The sequence below is a fragment of the Zeugodacus cucurbitae genome, chromosome 6 (assembly GCF_028554725.1).
Source record: "Zeugodacus cucurbitae isolate PBARC_wt_2022May chromosome 6, idZeuCucr1.2, whole genome shotgun sequence".
Classification (NCBI taxonomy): domain Eukaryota; kingdom Metazoa; phylum Arthropoda; class Insecta; order Diptera; family Tephritidae; genus Zeugodacus; species Zeugodacus cucurbitae.
The window spans coordinates 50,529,235-50,545,203 of NC_071671.1; positions in this window are offsets into that span (position 1 = coordinate 50,529,235).

The following is a 15,969-nucleotide window of genomic DNA, read 5'->3' on the forward strand; positions in this document are numbered from 1 at the left end:
TTTAGTTTATTAATTGCTTTCTATTTTATTTAAATTTAATTATTATCTTTTTTTTATTAAGGTGTGTGAAATTATTTAATTTTCTTTATTCAAATTTTTTGTTTGTTAAGATGGATAAATTTATAATAAAATATTTTCAGCATACAAAAATTATTTTTATTGGCTTTTTATTTTTTTTTTTTTTTATTTGGAAGTTTGTTGCGCCTAAGATTTCAATTCGAATAATATCAATGATAACCATTTTTCATACTATTATTAGTAATATTTTCTTTGGGCAAGGATACAAATTATCTTCCGTAACTCGGAAATCGCTCTAACTCGAAGTTTTTTTTTGTAGATTATGGTGATTCGAGTTAGGAAAGTTCGACTGTATTTGCAATTTTCGTAAACTTTCAAACAGAAATTGGTTAATTGTACAAAGCTTTTTATTGCTTGAAATTTTAAAACAAAAACGCAAAAAATATTATTTGCTTTTTTGAAAAATATTTTATATTTAATTATTGAATGAGTTCATCATTAGCATTTAGCAGCTTAGCGCTTGTAGGCGCTCAAAAAGCTTCCATCCAAATGAAAACGACAAAAAATATTGCATAAGAATATTAGAAAAGATAATTTGAAAATGAAATAATTGAATTTATAAGCGATTTTAAGTGAATAAAAATTAAATAAAAAATATATTTGAAAACCAAAAAAATTATTTTGCTCATACATACATACATACATATTCGCAATAAAATGCATTGTTGCACTTTAGCTGCAATTATGTACGTTTTGTATTTGTAAAATGGAGCAATAAAAATGAAAAAAAAAAATAATAAAAAATAAAAAAAGAAGTGGAGCATCAACTATTGTATAAGTGAGCAAATTTGCAGGTTTTGTAAGAACATTTCAGTAAATCAATCATAACCCACCAGCGTTCCTTCAAAATACTAGTTAAAAAAGAAAATTTAAAATTTTGAATAAATAGCAACAACAACAAATTGCAACAATAAAAATAATATTTAATATACATACAAACATACATACATATACGTCTATAGATATGTGTTTATAATCTCTCCTCCTTCACCCGCAACACTTTGTAACTTCACACACTCCCAAAAAATTTGTATCATACAAACCAACGTCGGAGTTACGAAACCCAGCCAATCTAAACAAGTACATATATACAATACATAATTCATCTAAAATATCATTAAATATATTGCACCAAGGAGCAGAGTTGTACGCATACACACACAGAAAAACAAAATAAAGTAACCAAATACAATAATTACATATGTAAGTAAATAAGTAAGAAGGTTAATGCAAGTCTAAATACACTGGAAGAAAATAATGTGCAGAATTGAAATTGATTTAGGTGATTTGAAATGAGAATTTTACATAAAGTATTAAAGTGCATTTGTGTGCTAAATAAACAAATAATTATAGGTAGTAAGCAATAAAAAATTTGAAAATAAATTTTGAAAAATGAAAGAATAGAAGTGTTGACTAGAATTGTCCAATTTTTCAAAACTCAGTTATACAACTTAAAACAAAATATTGAAGACATACACAGAAAAGAAATTCTAATTACAAAAAAAAAGAAAATAACAATAATTACAACAATAAATGCAAAAATATTTGGGATTGTCGATACAGAAGAAAAAAATATTAAAAAAAATAAAAAATAATAATAAAAATAAACTGAAAAAAAAAAACAATAAAATATACAATTAAAATATGAATAAACAAATAAATATTAACTAAAAAACAAAAGTAAAAAATCAACAAAATACCATAACTCTTATGACCAGATTACAGAGATCAATAGTAAAGTTAAATATGAAAAAATTTCAATATTTCTAACTATTATACTAGCGAGTATGATAAACATTTGATGTATTATATACATAAATACCAAAGCATAATAAAACGTTTTTTTTTTTTTTTGGTATGAACAACAGTGTACTGAGCATAAATATGTAAATGAGCATGAAGAATTGGTTACTCAGAAAACCAACAAAAAATGATTACAAAAGTTTGAAGAATTGCGTAATTGCATGACATTGTCACGGATGTCTGAATACTAAATATTTATATATTTTGATAAAATTAAACAAATAAAAACGAAAATACCTAAAGTATATAAAATTTGGTTTTATTTTTTTAATACATATTTCTAAACACTTAGGGCATTATAGTCCTCTCTAATTGTTAATTTTTGAAAAAAAAAATTTTAAGACGAGAAAGAAAGTTTTAAGAATTGGATACAGGCTTCAAACTATTTAATAAAAGGAAACGAAAATTTGTGCCTAATCGAAATAAAAGTCACGCGAAATGGCTCCATTTCAATTTGGTTGATTTTATTTTCTTCTATCTTCTATAAGATCTCTGTAGCGTTCGGTTTAGACATCACGAACTTCATGCGAGGGAGTATTGTTTTAAGGTGGGAGTATAAATACTACGATTATTTGTCTAATTATAATCGAAAATTTACAAATTTGCCTTGGAAACGTTTGGGTTTTATTGTTCTAAAACCACACTGATACGATCCAGCCAAGACTTTAACTCCTGTACTTTACATGTACTCCAGGTGGAAGATATTTATTCAAAAACAAGATTTTTGTTTGGTAAATACACAACCTAGCTGAAAATATTCAACAAGTCCTAATGAACTTTATAGCATAATACTTATCGTATATGTATACAAATATCGCTGGTTATACCCGGATGCTGTAGAACTTTTACTGATCCATTATAAACTCGTTCATTCGAAGTTGGTTTGTAACCTTGAGCTCTACAAGCGATGTCGGATTTACCTTATCATCATTGAAGAAACATCACCACATTAATCTGAAAGAGGAAATGTTCCAAATATTTAGTAATGCTGTAAATTTATACTGTCGCAGCAAAGTTGTTAAGAGAGTATAATAGTTTTGTTCAGATAACGGTTGTTTATATGTCCTAAAACTAAACGAGTTAGATATATGTAGGGTTAAGTATACCAAAGTGATCAGGGTGACGAGTAAAGTTGAAATCCGGATGTCTATCCGTCTGTGCAAGCTATCATTTGAGTAATAATTGAGATATCTTAATGACATTTGGTTTACATGTTCTTTGCCACCCTAAGAAGGTTGCTTTCATGGGCAAAATCGGTCCACTGACACGCCCACTAGGAAGTAATTTTTTTGTGTGTGGGCGTGAACCCCCTACTAAGTTGTTTGAACATTTCTCTTTTACTAATGCTATATTAACTAAATTAAAGTTTCCTTCAGGCACTTCCTTATAATGTCTAAAAATTAAGGAAATCGGATTATAATTACTAAAAATGCTTTAATTCAATAAAGAAAATCACCAGAAACCTTAAACTATAATATAAAGATGATACTGAAGGGCTGTACTCATATTAATATAGAAATTTTAAATGGGTGTGGCTTCGCCTACTTATGGGTCAAAAACCATATATCCGAGACTAATCGACCAATTTCAAATTCAGTTCATAATATTTTCCTGGCATCCCAATGATATGTTTTGAAAATAGCCCAAATCGTTTCACAACCGTACCTACTTCCCAGAACTTTGAAGTCGTTCTGATTAACAATATTACTTTACAATATATAAAGTAAGCACTACTGAAGATATTGAAAAAGAACTTTGCACAAATACTGAATTTTAAGATTATCATCGCTCTTCTAAAAATCACTGAAATCAGACCGCAAGTTTTCAAGGTCCCATATATCGAACATGAGGACATCAGTGCTTCTAATATTTTTTTTCCGAAAATATGGTTTTGAGATATTTTGAAGAAATCCACAGAGAATATTTTTCTTCTAATAATACGTCTCAGTGCCAAAAATTAGTGAAATCGGGTCATAAATATTCTTTATATTAGTATTTTCAAAATTTCAATATTCTTTATACCATCCATATGGCGAATATGTGGATCAAATTGTATATTATACTAATAAAATTAAATAAAGCACTTCCTTACTTGATTTATGAATTTTTATAAAAACTTTAATACTTTATTTACTTCAATTAAATTTTTATAGTATATTTACAACAAGGACTTTTAATTTTTAAGTCCACTTTACCATTGAAATACGAATCAATCGAAATTAAATTATTATTGTACATTTCTCAAAATTTAATTACACATTGCACATCATAATTAAATGTCAATTTCTGGCAGACTCTATTAATGAAGCCATGCGCGTCAAAGTTCCCCTCCATTATTAAAGCCAAGGCTTCAATAGGAGGAATTGTTTTGGCTTCATCAGTAGCATATATTAACATATATACAGTACATACATATGTATTTATATACATGTAACGTTTATGTAATTATTTATAACTAAATTATTATAACACATAACATAACACACACATTTTGTTGTAATATACCATATATTAGGTTGTCAAATATCTCCCTTCCTCTTTTTTGTTCTATATTCAATGCTTTATAAAAAGTGTTACAGTGATCAGATTTAGTTCAAATATGCGTCGTTTCGTTCGATAATCTGTTTCCATCAAAACGGCAACTTCATAACGCCCTCGTAGAAGCCCACCTCCTTATTTGCGAAGAACTCGGACAGCCAATTTTCACAAGCCTCTTTTGAGTTCAACTTTACACCACATAGGGCATTTGCCAAGGACAGGAACAGGTCCCATCCGAGTTCCCGTAGCTCTGACGAGTCATCAACGAAGCGTGTGGCCTGTCGTTCTGTTGGCCAATTCTGGACGCTTCTGGTCGACCGCCTGCTTTAAGCGGTTCAGTTATTCGCAGTAGATGATAGAATTAACGTCTGGCCGTATGGGAGCAGCTCACAGTGGATGATTCTCTTCCTTCGGCGTCAGTGAACTCCATGTTTACACGTCTATAACTGTTGAACTCAATATCCAAACTAATCATGCATAGCGTCGTTTTGTAGGTTATGTCAAGACCTTTCAACGATGTATAGTATTGCCAGATACGAGCTCCGTAGTGCTTTATATATAGCCGTGAAATTAAAAAGACAAAAAGCCTTATATTTTCTTCTGGGTTGGTGCTAATTCGATAATTATTATTATTATTTGTTCGTCTTTTCGTAATTCTACTCTTCTAATAGCTACTCAGTTCAAACATTATTTTACAACAAGAACTTTTCGAGTTATGGAAGTTCAACTGCATATCTTTCGCAGCGTCTGAATACTCTTCAAAAGGATCAAAAAAAGGATCATCCACGAGAGTGTTGATTAAATGACATGACAAATATTAGAACTGATTGGTGAAATTTTCTACATATGGGGCATTCTCTGGAAAAAAAGCCACTTGAAAAAAAAAGTTCTTTATTTTTTTTGGCAATTATATATCTTAGGTCTGTGTAACTCGGGGTTGCCATATTATAAGGGGCCAAAGTTTTTTGTAAAAAAAATTTCGAACCGCCATAACTTTAAAACTAATGAACAGATTTTAAAACACCATGTGACTTTTTTGTACAGAATTTCTCAAACTTTGAAACTGTATATCGTAAAAATTTTTAAAATTAATATTTCATAGCAAAAAATGAAAAAAAATTTTTTTTTTTTGGAAAATTTTACAACTTATGCCCCCTTCGATTTTTTTCGAAAATATCTTAAAATGTTCCTTATTTCATCACCTTTTTACCCCCCCAAAGGGAATTTTGGGACAGCAATATTTGTATGAGCTACAAATAAAAAACCAACTCAGAACATGATGAAAAATCATTGATTTATGCACTATTATTATCAGAATTTAGCGTAACCCAGGATTAACGACGTGGACGTAGCAGACATTTAATCCCTTTTTGTTTTTTTTTTTTATTTTTTAATATTTTTTTTAATTTTTTTGTATTTTTCAAATTTTTAATTTTTTTTTTTGTTTTTGTTTTTTATTTAAAATTATCACGTACTTGAATCTAATCTACGTAATAATTAAAAAAAAGCAAAAACCAAAAAAACAAACAGATTTCCATATCGTTTGTAGAAATTCTTAGTTAGAATCATCAACAAGAAACAATGAAATTTAAGTAATTATATGAGAAGACGTGACAGTTCCGTTAGTATCACTTAAGCTGTTTATTATTTTTGAATCTTACAATAATTCGTCCTGTTTGAGTAATCCTTTATAAAAACTATTTAGAAGAGCTTGAAGAATCAGCGTTACAACTGAGTTTTTCGTTTGTTATTTAAAGAATTGACACAGAGTAACATAGTTCAATGCTTTTGCTTTGTTTTACAGGGTAAACCTCGGTTCTGAGTATCGAATTACAGTTTTATGAAATTTGACAATAAAAATGTTAAACCATTGACTGTTTAACTCTTAATTTACAAAAATATTTAATTTTCTTATGAAATGTCTATTAATATTTATTCGAAGGAAATACCTGCTAAAATCGAATTAATTATTTTGCCAAAAGTACACAGATTTCTATTTAAATGACTTTTGGCTAACAATTCGAAGGCTTATATAATATGACATATATATTTGTACATACGAACACATGCATGTACATATGTCCTTATTGACATTTATTGGCCCAAAATCACCGCTCGCCATTGCGCCATTGATTGCTCGCCAAAACAAACTGATGCGTGGTGATTGCAATTGTTGCTGTCGTTACAGTCAACGGTATCGTTACTATTGTGCCTCTTATTGTGGTTATTATTATTGTGATTTGTGATTTTTTTCGGCATTAACTACGAGTATATGTTTGCGTGGGTGACGTGTTGTGTCGTCCACTGGTTACTATTGGCACAGATTTGACGGCTGAAAGCAGCGTTAAATTGGAGCGGAGCTTCTCATGAAATAATGTTGTGTTTACACGCTTATATTTGTACTAAGTGTGTGTGTGTGTTATATAAATAACAATGTGTGTGGGAATCCTTAGCAAAAATAACGATGTGGTTATTTGTTTTCCTAATGCGAGGAGTATCTATGGAAATATTGTAGCTCAATAAAATGTTGTATCAACACTGGCGTCTGAGGGTTGTCTAACTTGACAAGCTTTGCTTTAACATGCCACCCTCTGTTCCGATGTTGACATCAGCAATTGTTTGGAATTTTCGTATGAGGGTAAACTAATGAGTCTGAGACTCTTTGATTGAATTATATTTTACTACTTCGACAAAAAGTGATTTTATTTAGACATCCAACAATTACATCACTCTAGATCGATAAATTGAGTCTGTAATAGATCTGCATAAATAGTTATAGAACAGTGAAAAGAGCTTCAGTGACAAGTGAGACATTTATATGGCAATGGAGAAAGAAAATATTAGTTGAAGACTCAATACGGTCAATATTGTGATTGATGGAGGAGCAAAGAGGATCCAAAATGTTATTCCCAAGGCTTAGTCGGCGAACAACGGCATCGAGAGCTGTTAGACAGAGCCGGATAAAATCGGAACCGATAGTCGTAGGAATTGTGGGATTTATTTCTGGCTTTGAGATATCATATAGGAAAGTATATGTGTTTCTCAGCTGGTCTCTTGCGAACGATTGTGAAAATCATTGAACCAATCGTTTCTGTAAAATAGTATAGACCCACCTTTCTTTGTTTTGGTGCCTTGATCTTCCGCAATAATGCTATAAATGCTAGATTCTATATGCATTAAACCGCCAATGAAGGTCAGCTTTTATTAGAAAGCCTCTTTAAATATTGGTCGAAAGGCGGGGACGTGATCCCAGGCTGAATATATCGAAGAAAGTTACTGAGAGAGACGGAGAGGATACCACTGTCTCAGCATATAACCAAAATGAGTTGGTGCGTCGATGACGAGGTGTTCTTCGTCGAACAAATCTACCTTTCATTTCATTATCACTATACACACTCAGAAGCACTATTATTCCGATTGTTTTAGATAGGCTTGATAGGCACAAACGATAAATATCTTCCGTTGTGTAAGAAAAAACAGATTATATTAGCTCCAATATTATTGTTGATACCTACAACATCAAGGTCGTATAAGTATTAATGAAAGTTTTGATATCAAATTTATCTTAATCATGGATTAGATGAATGTCAAAATTGTGTTTAATGCGAAAACGATGAAATCGTAGACAATAAAGAACCTTATTATGTGAATATCCGAAACAATAAATGAAGTTGATTCCGACTCAACGCAGTTAACCCAAAATTAATTCATTCCTCAGATCTCTTTGACTGTATTGTTTTTCGAATATTTCATCTGTAGCTAACTAAACATGTCTGAGTGTCTCGATATTGTAATATTAACTTTTATTTGTTTCAGAGAAGCATAACTCAGTCAAAGACACATAGACCTTTATCTACTACGAAATATGAAATACATAAAATTATTTATCCGCGATCTATGATTTGAACTTAAATTTACCCGCGTTGAGTTATTTGACGTAGGAATGCAGCGCTTTTACTTTTTTGAGATTTTCACATTTTTTTTTTACTTTTTCTAGGTATTTATAAAATGTGGAGAGAGCATCGTTAGCTTTTGGTATGCAATGCAAATATGAATGTAATTTTTATATAAAACCAAGTGAATTTGTATTGCAGTGCAGCAGTTTGTAAAGCTCATACCATAAAAAATACAGTCTTCACAACAAAAACAAAAAGGAATATGAAAACAATAAGCCGGATTATCAGCAAACACTCACGAACCGTGTTGCCAACCCTGTGCATTTCGCGGCAAATTTGGCGGTTTTCTGAAATGAAAACTGGTGTGAGAAGAGAGGGAAAGAAATAGAGTCAAAAAGACAGTAAGAGATGTAAAGAAAGGCAAGTTGTGCATAAGTGAAGTCGGTACTCTGTTTATATATTAGAGGGAATGCCCTTAAAATATTTTCGATTCGAGAACTCTGTCGAGATTTGTACTCACGAACAAAAGCATATACTTGGGGGAGACTCGGCTATGGCTGTTTACCCTGTAATATTTATTAAGCTTTCAAGTTAGAGATTAATTTAAGTTTATTTGCATATTTCAAATAATTATAAAAACCTATTGGCAACACTGTTTTCCCGCCACTGCTAATATTTCAAGAGCTTCTCCGTCAACACCGTGATTTCTGTTTACATACAACCATAAATACATTTAAATCCATTCACATACAAACAAATACTTTGTAAATTCCCATGTAAATATATATATAAGCTTTTACAATAACAAACACCTTAACTTCATTACTAAATTGGCACCGAGATGTATCTCCAAGTACAGCATACCTTGAGTACGTGCTCTTAAAGCTATTAATGTTCAGATTTCTTCAACAGCTAACAACAGCTAACGACGGCTGACGACTCAACGGTGGGCTCTGACGACTGCGCCAAATGCTTCATTAAGTTTATTTTATTCGCTAATTGAAGTATTTTGCTTATCCCTTAATACCAAGTAGGTGCGTGCAATTATGATGAGTGCACTTCGGCAACGCATCGCGCGTAAGCGTAACTACTTCATTGTACCTGAGCGCCTCTGAGTGCCTACACGCTTACATACTTACCATGTACTATATTTACATAAATATCAACTAGGATGGGAAACAAGCAGGCAGACGCTGAACTACTTAAGCTTGAGCTTGAGCTGTAAAAAGCCAATAAAATACATACACTTCCATAAAATATTGACTTACAATGCATTTTGTATGGTATGTGAAAGCTTTGTGGTGTTCAATGCTTTTTAAATTTTAAGAATTTAAATGTTCTGCGCAATATTGCTTCATTTTCTGTAGTTCTTAGTTTAATAATAGTCAATAATTATTATTCTCATATTCTGATGTCAATTTCGTAGCTTTCCATGTTGTATGGTTTTCCAAGAGCTTAGTTGAATATGGGCTGAATTATTTTTATTTTGTTTTGAAAGACTGTCGACTTTCATGTTTTCCAATACATTGGATAATTATAATGCAATATTTTTACCGGACCCAGACCCCAGCCCCGGAACTTTTTCCAAAAGTGCATATTTTAGCTTTTTAACTTTTTAAAGTCAAGTCTTGAAGGCAAACGATTGAATATTAATGAGTGTAACTTGAATTGATCGAATTGTTTTTTTAGCTTTTGCAACGGTCCCTAAGTTAGATAAGTTTTTCATTATAAAAGCTTTTTATTTCCTAATTTCTCTAGTTTGCTGCACTATTTTCAATCAGCATGTCAGGTGGTATCTAGAATCGGTCTCTTTTATCCGATCTTATTAATTCTCTAGGGTACTGTTTTCGCCTTGCTTGACTTCTGTAAATCATGATCTGGCTATTGGAAATTCAACATACCTCTACCATCTTAAATATACTGTTATACTAATAGTGAATCGTTATGCAGGTCTCGCCTTTTTTAAATAGGCATCGATTAAGTACCTCGTACAATTATGGATAATACACATCCACAACTCTGATAATATAGTAAGTAATCTTCGTGATGATAAATTGTAAAGTTATTCTGCATGTACTATATATGCGGTGCTACAAAAAAGACAGTGAAGAATCAAATATGATCGCGGAAATATATTATTGAAGAGTCTATTTCGTGACTATATCTTTTTTAACATACATATGTAAGTGGAAAGCTTTATTCTATATACATACGAATTCATCAACGAATGGACGAAAACTTTCCAGCTCTGAAAGTGTTCGATGCAGTACCCGCCGGAGGAAGCCGAGGAAGGGGAAAAGCCCCACTCCGTTGAAGGGACCAGGTGGAGAGCGACCTGGTTACACTTTGGATCTCCAACTGGCACCGAACTGCGAGGGAAAGAGAGGAGTGGCGCGCTATCATCGATTCGGCTATAACCGGCTAAACGGTTCAACGCCAATCACATACATACATCAATTACGGGCCTGTTAGTCGCGGGGATATATTCAAGTAGCGACGAAAGGTATGTACATATATGAACACATTTTCGTCTAAAGAGCGTCATCTTTTATCATGCTGACACACAGAACTTACTCGTATAAATCCGTCAGTCTTTCTACAGAATTCTATTATATCCAGTAACAGTAGGGTTAACCCTTAAACGCCTGCCGGTTCCTCCAGGAACCAACCGCTATTTTTGTAAAATTTTCATGTATAAACATGCATTTTTAAATATTACATTACGTGACCTTTCGCTTTGATATACCCGTTAACTTTTAGTGCAGTCGCCACTTTTGTGAGAGCTTTATAGTCATTTACATTATGACTTGAGTAAGAGTGTATTAAAAAAAAAATTTCAAGGACAATTTTGTACTTTCAAGTGACTAACAATAATGACGAATGAAGTGGTTTTAGGAGATCTAGCAGGATGGCCACATATCAATAAAATGTGAATTTTTGTAAAAATATATATTTAAAATGTATTTCTCTAATGAGCACCTAGTGGTTCCTCAAAGGACCTTCTAATAAAATACCCTGTAAAATCTAAAATAATAATTTTTAAGAAAAGTCGTAGAACAAATGTTGTTTGTAACCGACAATTATACTACATATCAAAATTTTGAGTGAATCGGAGTTATCAGGCTATTAAGGGTTAATGTATCTTCCCCGTGATTCTTCCTCACTTAGTTACTAAAGCAAATCTATCAGTAGAAGTGTCTTTAAATAAGTGTGAAAATATAACTAAGGTATTTGCTCGGCTCCAGAAACCACACACTTGCATATACATATATACATTCGTATACGAATTTCGCTAAAATGCTTCAATTCCACTTTTGTCAAATATACTGTGTAAAGTATAAGTACTTACGTATAGTGAAGTATACATGTCCACATACTCATCTATATTTACACAAAACTTAAGTTTAGCACACCAACTGTGTGTTCTTTTCGCCCGCTTCTTATCTCGCACAGCATAAATATTTCAATTAAACGCAATTTGCACGTAGCGCCAACACGGAGCGTCCATATCCGACATATGCAAAGTATTTACAAGGTACTCGTGTGTACTCGTAGGTATCTTTGTTTGTGTATACATATATCGGTCATGTAAATATAGAGCATACGGAAGATGTAGTGCGGTGTAGTGTTGTGTACAAATTAAGCTTAGGATTTTCCTGCTCAAATACAAATAAATTAAATGCAAATAATTAAGATTAATTTGCGTTCTGTCGACCGCGTCAGCACCAAAGCGAGTGCCAACGTAGCAGCTTTCAGCTCGGACATTGAGACATTGATACCGAGACAAGGAAGACAACAACATTTTCACAGGAATTTGTGTGACAATAGTTTAAGAAAGCGGTGATTTTTTGACTCCCCCATCACCTAGTGAACGGTGTATAAAGGTGCGAGACCTCGTGAGGATAACATTGTATGTGTCTCAATAGTATTGAAAGACAACTTTAACAAAGAAGAGCATTATACACAGATAACTCAACAGTAGTACTTCCGACGGAGATGAGTCCGTTGTCTGACAATTCCCTGAAGAGTGTGTTTTGCCGATGCAGCTAAAGTATAACGACTGTTGCCCATCAATTTCTAAGTTTCTCTCAACAACGGATTTGGTTTACTTACCGAAGTCAGGGCAGTCTTTTGAGAATCTACTACTTCGAGTTATTGAAAAGGTTAGATTTATTTAGAGGACTCCATATCATACTACCGGTATCGGTAATGGATCCAAGGAAACTAACAGAACGATTTCAGGTTTCAAACTAATAAATATGGAACTTGTTCTGCTGTGCATTATTTCTTTCAAAAATGACTTGAATTAAGATTATCTGGTCCAGCACAGTTAAATTTCCTACATGGCATGTATGAAACACCCACACTTCGCATTCAAATTGAAATCCATATGTGTTTATCAACAAAATTTGTTTGTGTATATTTGTGAATGTGTGTGTTTTTATGTATAAAGGCGCTTGGACCCACACAGTGTCCATGGTGACTGTTGTTTGCACAACGAGAGTGACAACGAGAGAACAAAAAAAATTGCCCAGCATGACCACTCCTGGAGTGTAAATGCGGCAAAGCTGCAACAAAAGCAACAACAGGAATGCTGAGTCTCCCATTCTACTCAACATCATGCCCCCTCCTCCGGCATACCCGTACATGTCCATCAGATCAGCTCAGCGAGCCATTAGTCTCTGCGCTATAGACAGCTATGCTGGGCTCAGTCTCCCAGGTTTGGCATACTCTCCTCCCTCCATCGTTTGTATTTCATTAATTCTCATTGTTTTCACTCTTGGATTTGCTTCTTTTAATGTTGCTATTTTCGTAACTTTTTTAATGTACACGTGCGCACAAACAACCATATACATATGCACATGCGTGAACCTGTATGTATATATGTATGTGTTTGTGTGTATTTGTTAAAAAGTGTGCTCTTTTGGCTTGGAAATGATAAATACAAGATTTTAATGTGAAATAACTGTTGTAGCGTTAAATCTTTTAATGAACATTTTTAATTCACCGCTTTGTATTGACATATGAAGGTACATTTGCGTGTGTGTGTGTGGGTGTGTAGGTAATGATTGTGAAGAAAATCTACTAAAGAAATCTATTTTAAATTATGAAAAATATTCCCCGATTTATTTTTATTATATTATAATGAAACCGTTTCTTAAGAAGTCCCTCTAAGCACCCAGCATTGCTAATATTCGCATATTCATTCGGATGTGTTATTTTTAGGGTACAATTACAGGGATGATTGCTCCATTATAGCCTTAATCCACGAGAACGTCTTTAAAATTCCCTATATATACCGAAGTTGTGATGAGAGGAATTGCATATACAAATTTAAAACAAGTAAGGAAGGGCTAAGTTGGGGTGTGACCGAACATTTTATACTCTCGCAATTTATTTATTTAACTTTATTAATATTATATAATACACAATTTGACCCACATATTCGTCATATATATTGTATAAAGTCCATTGAAGGTTGGAAACCATAATATTAGGTAACACCGAGGTCCTCATGTTCGATATATGGGGCCTTAAAAACCTATGGTCCGATTTCGGCGATTTTTAGAATGTGGCTGCCACACTATAAACATAGTATTTGTGCAAAGTTCTGCACCGATATCTTCTCTAGTACTTACTTTATATATTGTAAAGTAAACGATTCAGATCGTCTTCAAAGTTCTGGTATATAGGAAGTAGGCGTGGTTGTCAAGCGATTTGGCCTATTTTCACAACATATCATTGGGATGTAAGGAAAGTATTACAAACCAAGTTTCTTTGTAGTAGTTTCTGAGATATGGTTTTTGACCCATAAGTGGGCGACGCCACGCCCATTTTCCATTTTGTAAAAAAAGCTGAGTGCAGCTTGCATCTGCCATTTCTTATGTGAAATTTAGTGTTTCTGACGTATTTCGTTAGAGAGTTAACCCACTTTTAGTAATTTTCAACCTAACCTTTGTATGGGAGGTGGGCGTGGTTATTATCCGATTTCTTTCATTTTTGGACTGTATTAAGAAGTGGCTAAAAAAACCGACTGCAGAAAGTTTGGTTTATATAGCTCTATTGGTTTCCGAGATACATATGTACAAAAAACCTATTTGGGGCGGGGCCACGCCCAACTCCCCAAAAAATTACATCCAAATATGCCCCTTTATTGTGCGATCCTTTATACCAAATTTTATTTCCATAGCTTTATTTATGGCTTAGTTATAGCACTTTATGTGTTTTCGGTTTTTGCCATTTTGTGGGCGTGGCAGTGGTCCGATTTTGCTCAAAGCAACCTTCCTATGGTGCCAAGAAATAAGTGTGAAAAGTTTCATCAAGATATCTTAATTTTTACTCAAGTTACAGCTTGCACAGACGGACGGACGGACAGACAGACATTCGGATTTGAACTCCACTCTTCACCCTGATCACTTTGGTACATATAACCCAATATCTAACCCGTTTAGTTTTGGGTGTTACAAACAACCGTTATGTGAACAAAACTATAATACTCTCTAGCAACTTTGTTGTGAGAGTATAAAAATGAATCGCAAAATGTGTTGCTAAGCGCATAACTCGAGAACAGCTGAACCGATTTCGATAAATTTTTTCACAATGTTCCTTGAAGTACAATGATGGTTCTTTCGGAGAGAAAAGAATTAAAAAAATTCATGAGAAAGTCTAAAATCCACACTTTTCTAATATAACCTATTTGTAATCTACATACATGTAGATACAAAAATGAATTGCTGTTCATTAGTCTCGCATAAAGTCGAGAACGGCTAAACCGATCTGGCTAATTATACTCTCGCAACAAAAGTTGCTAAGATAGTTTTATAGTTTTGTCCACATAACGGTTGTTTGTAAGTCCTAAAACTAAACGAGTTAGATATAAGGTTATATATACCAAAGTGATCAGGGTGACGAGTAAAGTTCAAATCCGGAAGTCTGTCTGTCCGTCCGTGCAAGCTGTAACTTGAGTAAAAATTGAGATATCTTAATGAAACTTGGAACACGTGTTCCTTGGCACCATAAGAAGGCGGAATCGGATCACTGCCACGCCCAATAAATAGCGATAACCGAAAACACATAAAGAGCTATAACTTAGCCTTAAAAAAAGCAAACGATTGTTCTAGGAAAGGTCATACTTGGATGTAATTTTTTTGGGAAAGTGGGTTGAAAATGTAAGAAGAAACTTTCAATACTGAACTGAATTTAATTTGTGCGATTTCAGTACTCTCTCTATGTCGGATACTCAAGAAACAGACCACCACTTCTTTTCCTAGGTGTGTTTTCTGAACCCCAACTGCCTCAAGGTCTTTACATCAGTTAATTTTGTGTATGACAGAATGAAAAGAGGTGTTTGATAGATCCCAAATAGTAATAGACCTTCTGACGATTAAAACCATTCTGACCGTTCAAACGCTTAGTGTGGGCTTCATCTTTGTACTGAATAAGGAATGGGAGTTTTTCAGATAAGTTCCAAATTCAACCAAGTGAAATGGTGCCAAGACTTCAAAGAAAAAGAGAAAAAAATTTCTTTTCGTCAGAATAATATAAAACTTTGAGCTGAGGAATAACAACGTATATGTTTGCAATTCTAATTTATAATTATATAATTCTATATAACACTGAGTACCGGGTCATTCAGGTATTTATAGCAAAAAAA